General features: G+C 41.3%; 1 long non-coding RNA gene across 2 annotated transcripts in view; it reads left to right on the top strand.

Annotated features, from left to right (window-relative positions):
* LOC135116121 (uncharacterized) overlaps positions 1-18975 on the top strand; it is a 141109-nt gene that overhangs the window by 73785 nt on the left and 48349 nt on the right. The gene's annotated exons all lie outside the window — the stretch shown is intronic.

Raw genomic sequence — 18975 nt, 5'->3', positions numbered from 1 at the left:
GATGTAAATTTTTGTGTGTCTTAAAATTAGATATAAAATAAGGTTAGACAGATTTATAGGGATGGCTTTATACAGGGACTGCCACGTGTTGGCCTGATGGCTTCTTGCGGCTTCCTTTCCTTTTTTGTTTTTTCTTTATTCATACAAACTAACTTAAACTTGCACGTCTTTTTATGTTGCTATTTAAAAAGTCTATGCATATACACAAAGAGAAGACAAAAACGTTCTTTATTTTAACTTTATTTAACTTATATTTGTTTATTATTTGTATATGTAGTATTTTAGTGTGTGTGTGTGTGTGTGTGTGTGTGTGTGTGTGTAGATGCCTCTTATACTAGTTCACCATTATTTTCTCCATCATGAATGTGTGTCGTGTAGTAATAAACTCGCTCGGGTGGTGAAGTACAGGCGGCAGGAAGACTTACATATCCTAAGAGCAGGGCGTGATGGTGCGACGAGTGAGGGGGAGACTTGTACTTTATTACACACTGTTCATTTGACGGGGAGAAAAAAAAAAGATGCTCTAAGATATTCGACAAAACAGGATTTGAATACTTGATTATAATGTGAGAAGATCCAGATTTTGAGGAGAAGTTATGGCATTGTGTTCTTTATTCTTATTGTTGGTGGTATTATTATTATTATTATTATTATTATTATTATTATTATTATTATTTTATGGAAGCTTGAGGAAAAGAGAGGTGATTTTTGAGGTACTTGGTAAGGCGGGTTGTTGTGACATTCAGTTGTTTTGGGGAAAGTTTCAGATCTTGATAGAGAATTATAAAGGAAATTTCGTGCGTGTTTTTTTTAAACTAACGGGAAGGAAAACTTCAAAAAAAAAAAAAAATGAAATGTTCGTGGTAAGAAAGGATTAAAATTGACAAGTATTTTCAGTAAAGCTTGATGTCGTTGCGTGAAATTTTGCAATATACCATTTTTCATTCTGGGTATATACTTTTTTTTTCGGAAATTGGCAACAAGAAAGAAAAATGCAAAAAAAAAAAAAACTTGAAATATGTATAAGAATATATTAAAACTCACCATTAATTTCAGTAAAATTGGGTAGTGAGTGAAAATTTGCAATACACCATTTTTCGTCTGGATTTTTTGAGTGAAAGCGAAGGTTGTGAGTGGTGAGTGAGTTAGCCAATCAGAGGAGAGGGGGAAACGTTTGCCGAGAAATGATTGGTTGGCCGATCTGCGGGTCACAGCTTAGATTTACGAGGTCATTCCTCCTGTCATGACCTTCCTTTTCTTTTTCCTCTTCTTGGACTTCTTGTTCTTGTTATTGTTCTTGATTTCTTTTTTTTGTTCTTGATCTTGTTCTTGTTTTTCTTCTTTTCCTTCATTCTATTCTCTTTTATGTGCTTCCTTATCTTTTCTCCTCCTCCTCCTCCTCCTCCTCCTCCTCCTCCTCCTCCTCCTCCTCCTCCTCCTCCTCCTCCTCATTATCTTCCTCACCCTCCCCCTCGTCCTCGCCTTTTGTCCTTCTCCACCCTTTTCCTCCTGCTCCTCCACCACCTTCTCTCTCTCTCTCTCTCTCTCTCTCTCTCTCTCTCTCTCTCTCTCTCTCTCTCTCTCTCTCTCTCTCTCTCTCTCTCTCTCTCTCTCTCTATCATTACCTAATTTTTACCTCCTCCTTTTTTGATTTGTGAACAAGTAATGATAATGGCAAATGATAAATAATAAAGAATCAACAGCAGTGATCATAATTTTATTTAATTTTTCTTTTTTTCTTTCTTTTTTTTTTTAGATATTATTAAAACACATTTCCTTTACGAGTCTTAATCTGAGAAACGTTCTCTTAAATAATGATATATATTTATTTTACATCTTCTTGAATATTGATGAGATTTGTAGAGAGAGAGAGAGAGAGAGAGAGAGAGAGAGAGAGAGAGAGAGAGAGAGAGAGAGAGAGAGAGAGAGAGAGAAAGGTGAGCAGTGTAGGAATGCTTGGACAAAAGGCTGAGAATGAGAAAAACGTCTGGAATTTCAATACCTATGTATACTCTCTCTCTCTCTCTCTCTCTCTCTCTCTCTCTCTCTCTCTCTCTCTCTCTCTCTCTCTCTCTCTCTCTCTCTCTCTCTCTCTCTCTCTCTCTCTCTCTCTCTCTCTCTCTCGCCAAATACGGCCGTGTCATAATCGGTTTGCTATCCACGAAAACAAAATTCTCTCTCTCTCTCTCTCTCTCTCTCTCTCTCTCTCTCTCTCTCTCTCTCTCTCTCTCTCTCTCTCTCTCTCTATCTGCGCGAATTGTGCATTTCTTCGTCTTGTTTTCTCTCTTCATCTTCATCTTCTTCTTCTTCTTCTTCTTCTTCTTCTTCTTCTTCTTCTTCTTCTTCTTCTTCTTCTTCTTCTTCTTCTTCTTCTTCTTCTTCTTCTTCTTCTTCTTCTTCTTCTTCTTCTTCTTCTTCTTCTTCTTCTTCTTCTTCTTCTTCTTCTTCTTCTTCTTCTTCTTCTTCTTCTTCTTCTTCTTCTTCTTCTTCTTCTTCTTCTTCTTCTTCTTCTTCTTCTTCTTCTTCTTCTTCTTCTTCTTCTTCTTCTTCTTCTTCTTCTTCTTCTTCTTCTTCTTCTTCTTCTTCTTCTTCTTCTTCTTCTTCTTCTTCTTCTTCTTCTTCTTCTTCTTCTTCTTCTTCTTCTTCTTCTTCTTCTTCTTCTTCTTCTTCTTCTTCTTCTTCTTCTTCTTCTTCTTCTTCTTCTTCTTCTTCTTCTTCTTCTTCTTCTTCTTCTTCTTCTTCTTCTTCTTCTTCTTCTTCTTCTTCTTCTTCTTCTTCTTCTTCTTCTTCTTCTTCTTCTTCTTCTTCTTCTTCTTCTTCTTCTTCTTCTTCTTCTTCTTCTTCTTCTTCTTCTTCTTCTTCTTCTTCTTCTTCTTCTTCTTCTTCTTCTTCTTCTTCTTCTTCTTCCAAACAGTACCTTTTGTCTTCACTCTCTCTGACTTTACTTCACTAAGACTCGCTTTTTTCTCTCTAGGTAGACAGAGAGTGAGAGGGAGAGAGGGAGAGCGAGTGGAAGAGAGAGGGAGAGAGAGAGAGGCGAGGATGCATAATGAAAGGGATTGATAGGGTGAATGGAGGAAGGACGAGAACACCAAGGGAGAGTGTTTTTTCCTATCATCAACAAAGAGAGAGAGAGAGAGAGAGAGAGAGAGAGAGAGAGAGAGAGAGAGAGAGAGAGAGAGAGAGAGAGAGAGAGAGAGAGAGAGAGCGGGGAGGGGGCAGTAGAAGAGACTCAGCAATATGTCGTATTTTCTTATTTCCAGAGCGAGAGAGAGAGAGAGAGAGAGAGAGAGAGAGAGAGAGAGAGAGAGAGAGAGAGAGAGAGAGAGAGAGAGAGAGAGAGATGAAACTTATACTTTAAATCGTTACACAAAAGTTTTCACACTACAATTTGTTCTGGAAACTCTCTCTCTCTCTCTCTCTCTCTCTCTCTCTCTCTCTCTCTCTCTCTCTCTCTCTCTCTCTCTCTCTCTCTCTCTCTCTCTCTCTCTCGTAGTACATTGCCGTCCTTTCCCGGTCATTTTCCGCCTCGTCTACTTCTGAATCTACTTACACAGCCCATCCTGATGTTACGAAGCTTGTTACTCCTCCCCTCACCTCCCCTCTCCCCTCCTGTATGGCCTTCCCCTGTACCATCCCTCCTGTATGCCTCTACTCACTACCCTCCCTCTGTATGCCCCTTCCTCTGTACCTTCCCTCTTGTATGTCTCTACCCTCCTACCCTCCCTTCTGTATGCCTCCTCCTCTCCCTCCTTGACCTCCTTTAAAATGTAGGAGTGAGCGAGTAACTAGTGACAAGGCGACACAGCACGGCAGGGAAAGGGCGGTAGGAGCTCTGGGGCATGAAAGAGATATGCAAAGAGGAGCAGGAGGAGTAGGGGGATGGAGTAGGAGTGAATAGTGAACGGTAGGACTCAGAATGGTTACATGACTTATATAGAGCCAGGTATGTGTGACAAGACAGAGAGAAGAGAGGTAAGCAGTGAGGGAGACAGGACCCCACAGTGTACCTGTCTCTCTTACCTGGACAGAGGTGGCATAGGAATAAGACGAGTGCTTAAGGGGAGAGAAAAAGAAGGGCACGAAGATCACTGATACTTGTATATGGGGGAGAAAGGAAGAGACTGGGAGGTTGTATGGAAGGGAATGAGGCTTCGTGTTCAGAGAGAGAGAGAGAGAGAGAGAGAGAGAGAGAGAGAGAGAGAGAGAGAGAGAGAGAGAGAGAGAGAGAGAGAGAGAAACTATTGACACATAAACATAGGTGCGTGACACTGTAACATTTTCTAAACGATGACTTAACGCACCGCAATAACACACATTTTCTCTCAAATTTCCAGTCGACTTGCCATAAATCTCTCACACTCACACCAATTTTCCCACGATGTCCCGCATTTCAGAAAAAAAAAAAAAAATTGCCAAGCGGTCAGGTATAATTTTTTTTTTCACAGCAATCACTCCCCTCAGGTAACACAGATAACTCAGGTGACTCACGACAGCCTGCAGGTAAATTGATGTCTCCCACAGGTTTTCCCCCGTGGCTTTGATATCATGGAAACGCATCTCAACCTATTCCCAGCCTTATGCAGTTATGGCATTAGCACCTTCATGTCCTCAGGTGATGCTTCCTTCTTCATTATTCATACCTGGTGGCCCTTATGACCCTCAGGTAATTGTTCATATTCCCCCAGGTGTCCTCATGGCCTCAGGTGAGTTAGTGATGGTTTTCAGTCTGCGTTCAGGTGACTCTTCATATTTTTTCCAGGTGAATACTTTATGTGGCCAGGTAATTAAGCAGGTGTTCTCAGGTGCCATTAGAAGATGAAGTGCAGCGTAAACAAAATAAATATTCCTTGCTAAGATTTTTATGAGGTTTGGAAATAGTTATGGGGAAAGAGTTGAGTTGGCTTGTTCTCGTGTGTAGCTCTTCTAGGTGTGTTGCTGCTGCTGCTGCTGCTTCTGCTTCTTCTTCTTCTTCTTCTTCTTCTTCTTCTTCTTCTCCTTCTCCTTCTCCTTATACTTCTTCTTCTTCTTCTAGAGTTAAGAAGTATTATGCATGAAGTTTGTGTATTTTAATATGATTTTAATATTTTTTATGAGATTTGGAAATAGTTGTGAGAAAAGGTTTGGTTTATTCTCATTTTTAAGATCTTACTGGATGCGTTGCTGTATTAAAATTTTTAAGGTAGTTTTAAGTATTAATTCTAAAGTGTCTATTTTAATATGATGTTAGTAAGGTTTTACGAGATCTGAAAATGATTACACTTCTTCTTGTTAAGATCTCCAGGATATGTTGCTTTTTTTTTATTAAATTTACTTCCGAAAGGTTTTAAATGTTATTATGTCTGAATATGTATAATGTAAGCGTTTTACGGTGTCTGGAAATGGTTACACTTGCCTTGTTCTCTTCTTAGACTCTTCTTGATGTGTGTTGCTTTTTGTTCATTTATTTCTGAAAGGTCAGGGAAAAACATTAGGTTAGAAATGTGTATTCTAACCGGATTTTACTAAGGTTTTTACGAGTTTTGGAAATGGTTACACTTGGCCTGTTCTCATGTTAAGCTCTGCAGGATGTGTCGCTTTGTTTTGTTAGTTTATTTCTGAAAGGTTAGGAAAAAAAGTCCTATGTCTGAGGTGCGTGTGTATTTTAGTAGGATTTTTATGTGGTAGTAAATATTTATGAGAGAATACTTGACTTTCTCCCGTGTTGAGTTGTTCAGGATGTGCTCTTTGTTATTTAGTTGAAAGGTTAAAAAAAAAAAAAAACACCATTGCCTTTGAAGTGTTTGTATCTACGTGTATATGTTACAGTCAATACCTGAATCCAGACAATTTGTAAAGTGACTTATTTTTTCAGGCAATTTGTGAACTGCCTGGTTAGGTTAGGTTAGGTTAGATTAGGTTAGGTTAGGTTAGGTTAGGTTAGGTTAGGTTAGGTTAACCTAACCTAACCTAACCTAACCTAACCTAACCTAACCTAACCAGGCAGTTCACAAATTGCCTGAAAAAATAAGTCACTTTACAAATTGTCTGGATTCAGGTATTGACTGTAACATATATAACAATTCTTGCTTCATGACATCAGCTTGAGTTTCTGTAACGTGTGAGTGAGTGAGTGATTTAATGCAGTGAAACAAGATGGCCACTTGGCGCTGTGCATCAAGAAATACGAGGCAAGTTTTTGTTGTAGAATAATCTGCATAGTAATTCTTCAAGAGGTAGTGGTTTAAAAAGACTCACCAATCCTTAGAAGAAATATGGGACAAGATACATGAGCCATATTCATAAGAAAATACAGAGATATGTTAAAGATATTGTAGCTTATTGAATTGGAACGAGTCTTGCAAAATAGTTCAAACTCCTTAAATTATTTATGTTCTGATGCATTTAAACTAGAAAAAAAAGTACGAGGATTTATAAAGAATGACGAGGCCTGCAAAATAAACTATCAAAATTAACACAAACGCAAGAATCTCAATAGGAAGAATACCAGTGCGAAAAAATACGAAGCTGCTTAATGAAACTCAACAAACCAACAAAGTAAACAAACAAACAAACAAACAAACATTAAAGACTTAAACAGGGGTACTAAAAAATACACTTAAATTATACAAACACCTGCTATCAAAGAATTTAAAACACTGACAGCATTTAGGAGTCATCAGAGTGTCGCCTGAGGATCTGGACAGAACACCTGGTTTCTGGCAATATTGAGAGAACACTAGTAAATTCACCCTGGTCCCCGTTAGTACCAGGACATTAATTTCTCTCCACATGCCAGCAGAGTGGAAGTGGTTCTGCCTCATCTAATTCCTCCTCATTCTTTTCCTCCTCCTCCTCCTCCTCCTCCTCCTCCTCCTCCTCCTCCTCCTCCTTTTCCTCTTGGTCTTTCTTTTTCTTCGTTGATATTTTCTTTTTCGTTCTCTGTTGTATCTTGTTCCTCCTCCTCGTGTTCCTTTTTTTTTTTTTTTTTTCTGTCATCTAATTCTCTCATTCTTTTTCTTCCTCTTTCCTTCTCCTGTGTCTTCTTTTTCGTTTTCTTCTTTCTTTAAACTTCTTTCTGTTTTCCTGTTGCCTCTTACTCCTTCTTCACTTGCTCTTTTGCTACTTTTTCCTCTTCCTGTTGCTATTTTCTCGTTATTCATGTTTTTCCTTTCCAACTCTTACCTGCTGCCTCCTCCTCCTCCTCCTCCTCCTCCTCCTCCTCCTCCTCCTCCTCCTCCTCCTCCTCCTCCTCCTCCTCCTCCTCCTCCTCCTCTCCATCTTTTTTATCCTCTTATCCCTCAAGCTCCACCCCCATCCTCTTCCTCCTCTTCCTTTTCTTAATCCTTTTCTCCCTCCTGCTGATGCCTCCTGCTCACCTTCGTCCTCCTCATCTTCCTAGCCTCGTATTCTTCCCTTTTCCTCCTCCTCCTCCTCCTCCCACAGGTATTAGCCGCACACCTGTGGAGAGGCCGGGCCAGGTAGGCAAGGAACTTTGGTACAAAATAAACCGCCTTTTTCGTCCGGTTGTAGGAGATTAATTTTGCAAGTGGTTCATTCCGATTCGGATGAGCTGGTGGTTTTAATGTGGGGGGGGGAAGGCTAGGGCGCCATTATAGTTTGGAATGAGGGTGGGGGGGACCGTTATTAGCATTGGGATGAGTGGTGTGAGAGGGAGGTGGTCTTGGGGTAAATATAGCATGTCCTGTGTTGGGGAGGAAGGGGTCAAGGGACTGTGTTGGGGAAAGGAGGTGGGGAGGCTGACTTGTCTTGTCTTGGCTTGGCTTGGCTTGGTGGTGGGGGGGTTGCTGTGAGGTCAAAATCCTGGTAATAAAATGAGCTATAAAATTTATCTTAAGAGCCACGAAAGCTTTTGAAGATCAGCTTGACTTGTTTAGAGGAGCTTGTGTGCCTGTCTCATTATTATTATTATTATTATTATTATTATTATTATTATTATTATTATTATTATTATTATTATTATTATTATTACCGGTATTATTATTATTGTTACTGTCACTATTTTTTGGTAATTTTCCTCACCTCTCCTACCTGAGCATTATTACCTATCGTAAATTGCAGTAAATTCACCTGCATTAAGAACCTGCCCTTACCTGTCTTTCACCTGCCCCATTAGCGGTGAATATTCCTCCCTCCTCCTCCTCCTCTTCCTCTCCTCCACTTCCTCCTCCTCCTCCTCTTCATTCTGATCCTCCCCATATTCTCTCCTTCTCCCCCGTCCAACTCTTTCCCTCTCCCCATTTGTTTCTCCTTCCATTGAAAGAGGGAGTAGAGAGGGAAGAAAAAGGAGGAGGAGGAGGAGGAGGAGGAGGAGGGGGAGGTATGAACAATGGTAGGGAAGAATGAACGGTGATTTGGTAGGTGTATTTTTTCTTCTTTTTTTTTTTTTTGATGAATGGAAAGGAATCTGTTTCTTTTATTTCCTCTCTTTTCTTCTTCCCCTTTTGGTGTTGGCGGTGGTGGTGATGGTGATCTTTGTGTGTGTGTGTGTGAGAGAGAGAGAGAGAGAGAGAGAGAGAGAGAGAGAGAGAGAGAGAGAGAGAGAGAGAGAGAGAGAGAGAGAGAGAGAGGGAAAATATCGATCCTTATCACAAAAAATAAAAAAAAGTGAAAGAAAAACCTCTAATTTTACTTTCTGTCAACTTCTCTCCTTCCATTCCTCCTTTCTGGCCATTTTTCGCCTCCTTTCCTTTTTTTCTTTCCTCTTTTCCTCCCCAACAAAAGCGAAGAGTTTGTATCATTCACGTGACATGAGGACTTGGCCGCCACCACCACCACCATCACCACCACCACCACCACCACCACCACCACCACCACCACCACCACCACCACCACCACCACCACCACCACTACCATCACCACCACCATCGCTACCCAATCCTGCCACTCCCACTGCCCACATTTACCATTCTAATCCTCCTCCTCCTCCTCCTCCTCCTCCTCCTCCTCCTCCTCCTCCTCCTCCTCCTCTTCCTTTTGCTCTATTTCCTTCACCACCACAATTGTCGCCTGCTACATTATTGCCACACTCCTCTTCCACCACCACCACCACCACCACCGCCACCACCGCCACACTGTCACAAGCACCACCATCGCCATGCCAACTAATCTCCCCTCCCTCCTCCTCCTCCCTCTTCGCTACAGGACTACCCCCCTCCCCCTCCTCCTCCCACACACTAACCGTCTCGTCTCTTGCCAGTGTAACCTTTCTCGCCACGATGTTAAGTGAAATATAATACTTTCCTAAGTGTGTGGTGGTGCCAGAACGCCTTTCCTCCCTCTCCTGTTCTCTCTCTCCTGGTGTTCTCAAGGTCTTTCTTCCCCTCCCCTCCTATTCTCCTCTTTTTTTTTTTTTTTTTCTTGGTTTTGCAGTTATAACCTCAGTCTCTTTATTCGCTCTAAATATCACCACTAATGTCACTCTTTCTTCCTCCTCTTCCTTCTCCACCTCCTCCTCCTCCTCGTCTTTCTTCTTCTCGCCCTCCTCCTCTTCTTCTTTCTCGTCTTAATTTTTTTTCCTACCTCTCTCTCCCTGTGTTTTGGTTTTGATAGTGTGGTTTATCAAAGACAGCCAGGTGAGGGCCAATAAGTCTGCTGCTGCTTTTTTTTTCCTCTCTTTGTCTTTCTCTTGACCTCGTATTTCTCTTTCTGCTTCTCCTCCTCTTTGATTAACTAGAATTCAGTATATTACAGATTTCAGATTCTCTTTATTTTGACTCTAGTTTCTTTATTCTCAATTTCCTTTACCTGTGTTCTTCTTTCCTTCATTTATCTTTGTTTCTCTCTATTTTATCTCCTCTCTCTCTCTCTCTCTCTCTTTTTGTCTCTAAGCATAATTCTTCTCTTACTTCTCTCTTTTTTCTTTGTCTCTCTCTCCACTCTGTTCTTCACCACTTACATTCCTACCCTACCCTCTTTTCCACCGTTCTTCCACCACTTTCCTTCCTCCCCTGCCTCTTCCTCTTCCTCCCCTTCTTCCTCCCCTTCTCCTCCCCTCCCCTCCCCCTCCCCATTCTCATATTCTACCACGCCAACACCTTCGACTCTTTTTATCATTCCTTTCCAACCACAAAACTGCCCTCAATGGCTTCCCTTCCCCCTCTTCTACTCCCATTCTTTCCCCTCCCCTTCCCTTCCCCTTCCCTTCCTCCTCATCAGTCAATAAAGTTAGAGAAAATTATTATTGAGAATTGTAGGAATCATTCACTTTAATTTTTTTTTTTTTTCCTCCCTGAGAAGATTTGAAGTATTTTTCATCCCTTCAGCTTTAGTATGTCATTATTGAGTATTAGATTTGTCTCAGTGGGAAAGTATGAGTGAGAGGCAGGGAGAGGGAGAGGGAGAGGGGAGAGGGAGGATGAGAAGGGGTCAGAGGTTTACTAGTATATTAAGTAGACCGAGAATTTGCATGGTTGGTTAGGAGTCTCTCTCTCTCTCTCTCTCTCTCTCTCTCTCTCTCTCTCTCTCTCTCTCTCTCTCTCTCTCTCTCTCTCTCTCTCTCTCTCTCTCTCTCTCTCTCTCTCTCTCTCTCTCTCTCTCTCTCTCTCTCTCTCTCTCTCCGGTGATGCAGAAAATCTTCATTGGAGGAAAAAAGGAAAATATTGTACATGTCACTGGTAATTTATATTTATTTGTTGGGAGAGTAATGTTTGTATCTCTTCCTTCCCTTCCTCTTCCTCCTCATCCTCTTATTTCTCCTCCTTTTCCTCTTTCTCCTCCTTTTTCTCCTCTCCTCATTCCTTCACTTGTTTTTCTTCCTCCCGTCAGGACAAAATTGGCTTAGTTTGTTCCTACTCATTACAGACGCCATTAAGAACTTGACCTCCTCTTCCTCCTCCTCTTCCTCCTCCTCCTATTAGTGCAGCATCGCGAAAAAGCAGAGTGGGTTTGAGGGCAAGTGGTCTGGGGAAGCTAATGGTGCCAGGTAAAGGTAACCACAGGCAGGTGCTCTCTCTCTCTCTCTCTCTCTCTCTCTCTCTCTCTCTCTCTCTCTCTCTCTCTCTCTCTCTCTCTCTCTCTCTCTCTCTCTCTCTCTCTCTCTCTCTCTCTTTCGCGTAGTTTTGCAGAGTTAAATAATCCTGGAAGATCTAATATTTATCTACCTGCCTCGCTGTCCACCCGTTCATTAGCAGCGCATCTCACGGGTGGCGGCGATGGCGTGTCATCAGCCCCAGTGCGCGGTGTCCCCTAAAGGAAGCGGTGTAATGGTGTTGTAAGGTGCTAAGAGGCTTTATAGTACTCCCGCGGCGTGTGCACTTGTTTCTTTATTGTGCCTCAACAACCAGTGCTTATATTGTTTATAGCGCCGCGCTCGCTGCTCGCCTTCCCTTTTATAGTGCTTTGCCAGGCGTCTATTACGTGTTTATGGGTTGACTCGCCGGCCCCCGACTGCCCGGCTGCTGAGCTGAGCTGTGCCCGCAACTTGTAGGGGAGGGAAGGGTAGCTTAGAAGAGGGAAGGTGGAGGTTAGAGGAGGGAAGGGTAGGTTAGAAGAGGGAAGGTGGAGGTTACTGGAGGAAAGGTTTTGCTTAGGAAAAGGAAGGTGGAGGTTATACGAGGAAAGAGTAGGTTAGAAGAGGGAAGGTGGAGGTTAGTGGAGGGAAGGTTTAGGTTAAAAGAGCGTAGGTTGTGTTTCTAAGATAGCTAGTGATGCTCCTTGATTGAGTCTCCTTCATTAGCGTGTGGGTGCTGTGTTTGTTTACCTGTGCGTGGCGGTCTTGCAGGGAAGGAAGAGTGATAGGTTGAATTTATAAGATAGCTTGTGATTAAGACTGAGTTGAGTCGTTTTACTGTAGCGTAATATTGTGTGTGGTTCTCTTGTCGGGCAGGGAAGGGAGAAGGTTAAGAGAGTGATAGATTAAGGGCTAGATTAGTTAGAAGAGGGATAGACTTTTGGATTTGTGGTATATCATGATTGAGTTGATTCCATGTGCTGAGTTTAGAAGAGGGAGAGAATGCATTTGTAACAACATATTCCTTGTGACAGTATGTGGCTGATGTGACTCGTTCTGTGTGGTTCTCTCTTGCAGGAAGGGAAGGGGGATGGTTAAACGAGTGCTAAGTGCATTTCTAAGATACTAGTGAAAGTGTGTGTGATTGAGCTGACTCGTTCTTCCCCCTAGCGGATGTTTGGCGAACTCTCTCATAGGGTAGAGGGAAAAGGGAGGTTGCCAGACGGATGGATCACCTTTCGTAAGATTATGATAGTCTGTGATGGATAGTTAATGAGGTGATCTATCCTGCCCCCTAGTGGACTAATGCTGAGGGGGCTGATAGTACGGGGCTTTATCTTGTACTTGTATGCAGGGAAGAGGAAGGAGGATAGGATGAAGATGAGGATGGAGGGTAGAATAGGGTAGGATTGCATTTCTCAAGATGGATGTTGATTGTAACTGCACATGGATGTCTCTTGTAAGGGAGAGTGGAGGAGTAAAGAAAGAGATGAGAGAAATAACAGTAAAGAGAATCATTGCTTTCCTCTATAGATAATGCTCGTTTCTTTACTTGTGGTATCTCTGGAATACTTAGAATTGAAAGAAGGTGAAAAAAAAGCTAGAGATAAGGGAGTGAGAATGGAAGAGGGGGGAAAAAAAGTCGCCTTTCTTTAGTTATATAAAGAGATAAGAATGGAGTGAGAATAGAAGAGGGAAAAAAAATCGCCTTTCTTTAGTTACATAACCTAATGTTTTCCTGAAGTAGGTGTGGGGTATATACAGACAGAAAGACAGAATGGTAGGAATGATCTACGAAGGAGGAAAGAAAATGAAGAATAAAAGATGGAATAGTTTATCTCTCTAAGTATTTACTCTTCGTTTTCCTGAAGTATAGGATATATAGAGACAGAAAAAGGAGGAGGAAAGGAAAGTGGGGAATGATCTTCAAAGGATGAAAGAAGTGAGAAAAATGATATTGGTCATCTACACATACACAGCTTTCCTCTTATCCTAAAGGTGCGCTGTGTATTCAGGTACTTACATATTCCTCCCCTGTGGCCGAGGGAGGCGCTGTATCGTGTGCTGTTGATTCATTGATGCATTGACAATTCTTCCACTGAGTCCCCGCCACCTGAACCATTAGCTAATTAAACAAGGGAGGAGATTTATTTACACCTGTGCGTCAAGTGATATATCATGCATTGCCTCTGCTCTCTATTCTCTCTCTCTCTCTCTCTCTCTCTCTTTCTCTCCCTCTCTCTCATTGGACCCTCCGCTTGTATATATTTTCATTTCCCCAAGGCCACTAATCATTAGCCACAAATAGCTGTACCTGATGCGCTACACGTATACCTAACTGCACATTTCTGCTTTTTTTTCCCCCCTCGTATATTTCGCGAACGTTAACTTGTGGCGCGAGTTACGGGCAGCGTGTTTCCAAAAGGGCACCGTCCCAAAACTTCTGACACGACACGGCTGGAGTCCATAAGTCTTGGATAAGGAGAGGAAGACTTGATTATAGATATTTATGAATTATATTAAAATGAGGAAAAGTTACAAAAGAAGGAGGATGGAGAAGAAGGAGGAGGAGGAGGAGGAGGAAGAGGAGAGGGCAGGTTTTGGAAAGTTGTCAACCACCATCTATGTATTCTCCACTCCCCCGCCCACTCCTGCAACACTCAACCAGTTCCTGCACCTCTGTACCCTCCTCCTCCTGAACCTCTTCCTCCTCCTCCTCCTCTAATCCTTCTAACTTGCCCCGGCCCGTAAAGTTAAATATTGCGGTAAATTTACGTGTGCGGCAGGCGGCGTGTGACGGCGGGGGACGGGGCGGTGGTGTCCGGACGTCTTAAGAGAGTGATCGTATCATGGCGCTGCGGAGATAAGGCGATACCATCAACGCTTTGGAGTTTATCTGCTATGCTTATGACGGTGGCTCAGAATTTTATGTGGTTATTTATTTATTTATTTATTTTTTCATGCGTCATTTTTGTTCTTTTTCTTCTTTGTTTTGTTTATTGGTGTTTGGTTGTTCCCTTCATAGTTTGCTGTTTTTTATTTCTTTTTTGTGTTTTTTTTTTCTGGTGTGTTTGTTAAGGGTGTTTTTTTTTAAAGGTGGTATGTTAGTTAACCTTGTGATATATATATATATATATATATATATATATATATATATATATATATATATATATATATATATATATATATATATATATATATATATTGCTATTCTCCTTCGTCCTTTTTTTATTAGTTTTTTTCTTTTCTTTCTTTTCTTTCTTTTTTTTTTTAAGGCGTCTTTGTTGTTACTTTATGTTCTTTTCTGGCCTTTTCTGTTTGTTTGTTTGTTTGTTGCTCTTCTCTCCGTGTTCTTGTTTTTATTACTTTTTTTTTTTTTTTAAAGGGAACTGTTTTGTTAGGTTAGGTTAGTTAAGTTTTCATTTTAGTGTTTCAAGTAGTGTTTGCTTAAAGGATTCTGCTTGATGTTTAGAATTAGCATTGCGATTTTTTGTTCATTGTTTTCATGTACGTTTTTTTTTTTTATTTATTCACTTGCTTAATTGTTCCCTACGTTCATATTCATATTTTTTTATTTTTTTATTCATTTATTTATTTTTTTTAAAGAGACAAAGTATAAAGGTGATGTTATTTTCAAGGAATTTAAGTAATGTTTCTAAGTTTTCGTTTTTTTTTTTTTTTTTCTAAGATTGAGGCGCGTAATATTCCTTTAGCGTGGTTCAAGAGCATAGTCATTTCAGAGCTTTCGTATGAAGCAATGTAACCTTTTGTAAACTTGGTAGGTCATATTTCTCAAGCGTGTAATTTCTAAAGTAAGTAATAATTTCTTTTTTCACAAGTGGCAAGTTTGTAGGCAATAAATAATGTTTTAAAGCATACTGTGTGTAAGAAGTAATATCATCAGAGGTGGGTAACTACAAAATGCGCAATATTTTTCAAGGATGTGTTTTTAAGATGTTAATATTTCTTAAGCAGAGTTTTGTACGAAATAAGTCAAATTTGCAAAGATGAGTTCGTACAGAGTTGATGATATTTTCAAGGATATTTATACGAAGAACAAAGTATATATTTCTTTCTGAAGGCCATACTGTACTAAATATTTCTTTTCTAACTCACATTTTTCAAGGGTGAGTTTGCCAAAGTAATATTCCCCAGGATATTTATACTTAGACCATTCATTATTTTCCTAAAGCCCAGACTGTACTAAATATTTTGTTCCTAAAGAGTAAACCACAGGAAATAAGTCATATTTTCTTAATGGGAGGCATGTACCAAGCGATCAATATTTTCTTTTAACATATTGTCCAAAAAAAAAAAAGTTCAATTCGGTGCTTCAGTTCTTCTTTTATCATTCCCTCCTCGTCCTTTACATTATGGATTCTCTAAAGTCTTCAATTCCAGCAAGGCCGAGGCTCGTGTTTGATTGGTGGGTCTTGAAGAGAGGAGGAGGAGGAGGAGGAGGAGGAGGAGGAGGAGGAGGAGGAGGAGGAGGAGGAGGAGGAGGAGGAGGAGGAGGAGGAGGAGGAGGAGGAGGAGGAGGAGGTCAAGGGTTACAGGTGAGGTGACGGAAGAAGGTAGATGCTAACTCGTTAGGAAGAATTACCTGAGGGAGAGGGAGAGAGAGAGAGAGAGAGAGAGAGAGAGAGAGAGAGAGAGAGAGAGAGAGAGAGAGAGAGAGAGAGAGAGAGAGAGAGAGAGAGAATGTGTTGGTGCGAAATTTTATGGCCATTTACACATACTATCAACCTTTCACACCACACACACACACACACACACACACACACACACACACACACACACACACACACACACACACACACACACACACACACACACGTGATACCTTACGTACCTAAATACCTAAATTATATAAGGAGTTTACATTCTTTCTCTTTTAAGTAGATGTAAATTTGAATGTTTACTCAACTGTTTATTTACCTGTACGTGTGTGTGTGTGTGTGTGTGTGTGTGTGTGTGTGTGTGTGTGTGTGTGTGTGTGTGTGTGTGTGTGTGTGTGTAAGGTGTGAGGGGTGATGGATCGCTGCTCAGGTAAAAGAAAGCTAGGAAGAATCTCGACACCTCAGAAGCAAACAGGTTAATTAGGTCTCACCTGTGTCAGTCATACCTGCCTCTTTTAAATATTTTCAGCATGATTTGTTACATTGTATCATATGTAGCTTTTCCTCTCTCTCTCTCTCTCTCTCTCTCTCTCTCTCTCTCTCTCTCTCTCTCTCTCTCTCTCTCTCTCTCTCTCTCTCTCTCTCTCTCTCTCTCTCTCATTGAATTTATCTCATATATATTTTTCATGATCTTTATATCCCTTTTGTCTCTTCCTTTCTCCTCTCTCCTCTTCCTCCTCCTCTTCTCCTCCTCCTCCTCCTCCTCCTCCCCACGTGAACTCATTCCTCCCCGTCGCCAGGTACGACCTCACCTATTACTCATCTTCTTAGGTACGCCCAGGTACGACTCTCTCTCTCTTTCTCGCCACAGGTACATGGCCAGGTACACGGTCCACTTGTGTCAGTGCACAGGTGACTTTTCTGTACCTTTTTTTAGTGTTATTTAAAGTGACTGGGGGAGAGGAGGAGAGGGAGAGGAGGAGAGAGGGAGAGGTGAGAAGAGAGAGGATAGGAATTGGTTAGGTGTTAGACTTTGGTTAGTTAGGTTAGGTTAAGCTAAGTTAGGTTGGATTTAAGATAAGAAAGAAACGAAAGAAGATGAAAACAGTCGATAAAGGTGACATTGATAAGATTAATGCTTGTAGTAGTAGTAGTAGTAGTAGTAGTAGTAGTAGTAGTAGTAGTAGTGATAGCAATAATAATAATAATAGTTAAAAGGACACTACCAATCTCTCTCTCTCTCTCTCTCTCTCTCTCTCTCTCTCTCTCTCTCTCTCTCTCTCTCTCTCTCTCTCTCTCTCTCTCTCTCTCTCTCTCTCTCTCTCTCTCTCTCTCTCTCTCTGAATAATACCATGCAGAGAGAGAGAGGGGCGGAGATTGACACGGAAGGAAGGGAGGGAGAGAGAGAGAGAGAGAGAGAGAGAGAGAGAGAGAGAGAGAGAGAGAGAGAGAGAAGTAAAGGGAGATAGGTGAAGAAGAGAGAAAAAGGAGGGATGGAGGCGAGAGACATGGTGGTGAAAAAGAGAGAAAAAAAAGGGGGAAGGGAGGAGTGAACAACACACACACAGAGTGATAGAGAGAGAGAGAGAGAGAGAGAGAGAGAGAGAGAGAGAGAGAGAGAGAGAGAGAGAGAGAGAGAGAGAGAGAGAGGGGGGGGGGCTAAGGGGAGAGCTGGGGGAAAGAACATGGGACTCTCTTTTGGTCCATGAAGGATTCAGAGGTGAAGAAGAAGGAGAGAGAGAGAGAGAGAGAGAGAGAGAGAGAGAGAGAGAGAGAGAGAGAGAGAGAGAGAGAGAGAGAGAGAGAGAGAGAGAGAGAGATTAGATTGTTATATATATATATTGGAAAAACAACAGTAAAAACAATCACACACACACACACACACACACACACACACACACACACACACACACACACACACACACACACACACACACACACACACACACACACACACACACACACACACACCTGTCCAATCCAAAGCAGGTACACCGTTATAAGCCAATCACATGTTCTGCTCGCCGTAAATCGTCCACCAATCATAGGGAACGACACTGTTACCCGAGGAACCAATCAGAAAAAAGGTGTTTTATGTCTTGTCCAATTACAACGACGTTTTAATCTCGGGCGTTGTCAGAAATATGGATGCTTTCGCCCTCAGCCAATCAGGTGGGCGCTAATTCAATGTCATTTTGGCCCTATAATGTTCAGGCATCTTTCTTTTCATCTACTTTTTTTTTTTTCTCTCTCTCTCCTCCCATGATGAAATGTGTTAATTATTTGCTTCCTCTTCTAAGCCAATAGGAGTGGGTTTTAGTTTCTCGTTTGCTTGCTGTCATTTCTACCAGTCAGATGAAAGGAGATTCGTGTTTGGCCAGTCAGAAGTGTGTGTGTGTGTGTGTGTGTGTGTGTCTGGAATGACGAAAAAACAAGATTGGGTTGATAAGATTGTTTTTTGTTGTCTTTCTCTCTGATTTTATTTATTTTTTTTGTTGCGGGGATGTAATCTTGTAATTTTCCGTCACCTTTGTATTTTTTCTTTTTTTTCGCAGTTTTATTTTATTTGACCTTATGTTCTTGGTGGGTTAAATGTTATTTTTGTCGCCTTTGGTCAATTTTTTTCTTTTTTTCTCGTGCATGTTTCGAATGATTTTTATTTTATTTCTATATTTCTTTTTCTTTTAATTTACGCACTTTTACCTCATATATTTTCATTCTTTTTTTTTTTTTTTTTTTACGTGCGTGTCTTTCTACTTTTGTCCACTTCTATTTCTCTTTTACTTCTTTTCTTTTTCGTAGAGCAAGATTATGTATATTTTTGCAAGCATCCTCTTTTTTTTTTTTTCTTCTCTTTCCTCTAGTTCTCCTTTTCTTTCTTCCGTTTTTCCTCAATTCTTTTTTTTTTTTTCTATGGGTATAAAACAAGAACCGCCACGTGTAGGTCTGATGGCTTCTTGCAGCTTCCCTTATGTACCTGAGTCCTTGCCTTGTCGTGTTCTCCTCAGGTGTTGCTGCGTTCACCTGTTCGCTTGGCACCTGTGATTAACCTCCCCCGGTGCTGTGTCCGCTGCAGGTCCCTCCTTGTTACCTGTTCTTCCCGTTTCGCTGCTTTCACTTCACCTGCTGTTGATATGTTCACCTGTCCTCGCCCCGCCTCGCTCGCCGGCTTGAGGGTCACCTGCAGTTGATGTGGTTGTTGTTGTTGTTGTTGTTGTTGTTGTTGTTGTTGTTGTTGTTGTTGATTCTGCTTCTTATTCTCCTACTACTACTACTACTACTACTAATCTTTGCGAAGAGGAAATAAGAGGATATTGGTAAAGTGACAGAATGAAGGACTGGAGTAAAGTAATAGAGGTCATGTCAGAAGATGAAGAGGAGGAGGAAGAGGAGGAGGAGGAGGAG

The sequence above is a fragment of the Scylla paramamosain genome, chromosome 30 (genome assembly GCF_035594125.1).
Source record: "Scylla paramamosain isolate STU-SP2022 chromosome 30, ASM3559412v1, whole genome shotgun sequence".
NCBI lineage: Eukaryota > Metazoa > Arthropoda > Malacostraca > Decapoda > Portunidae > Scylla > Scylla paramamosain.
This window is presented reverse-complemented; position numbering and strand designations above follow the sequence as displayed.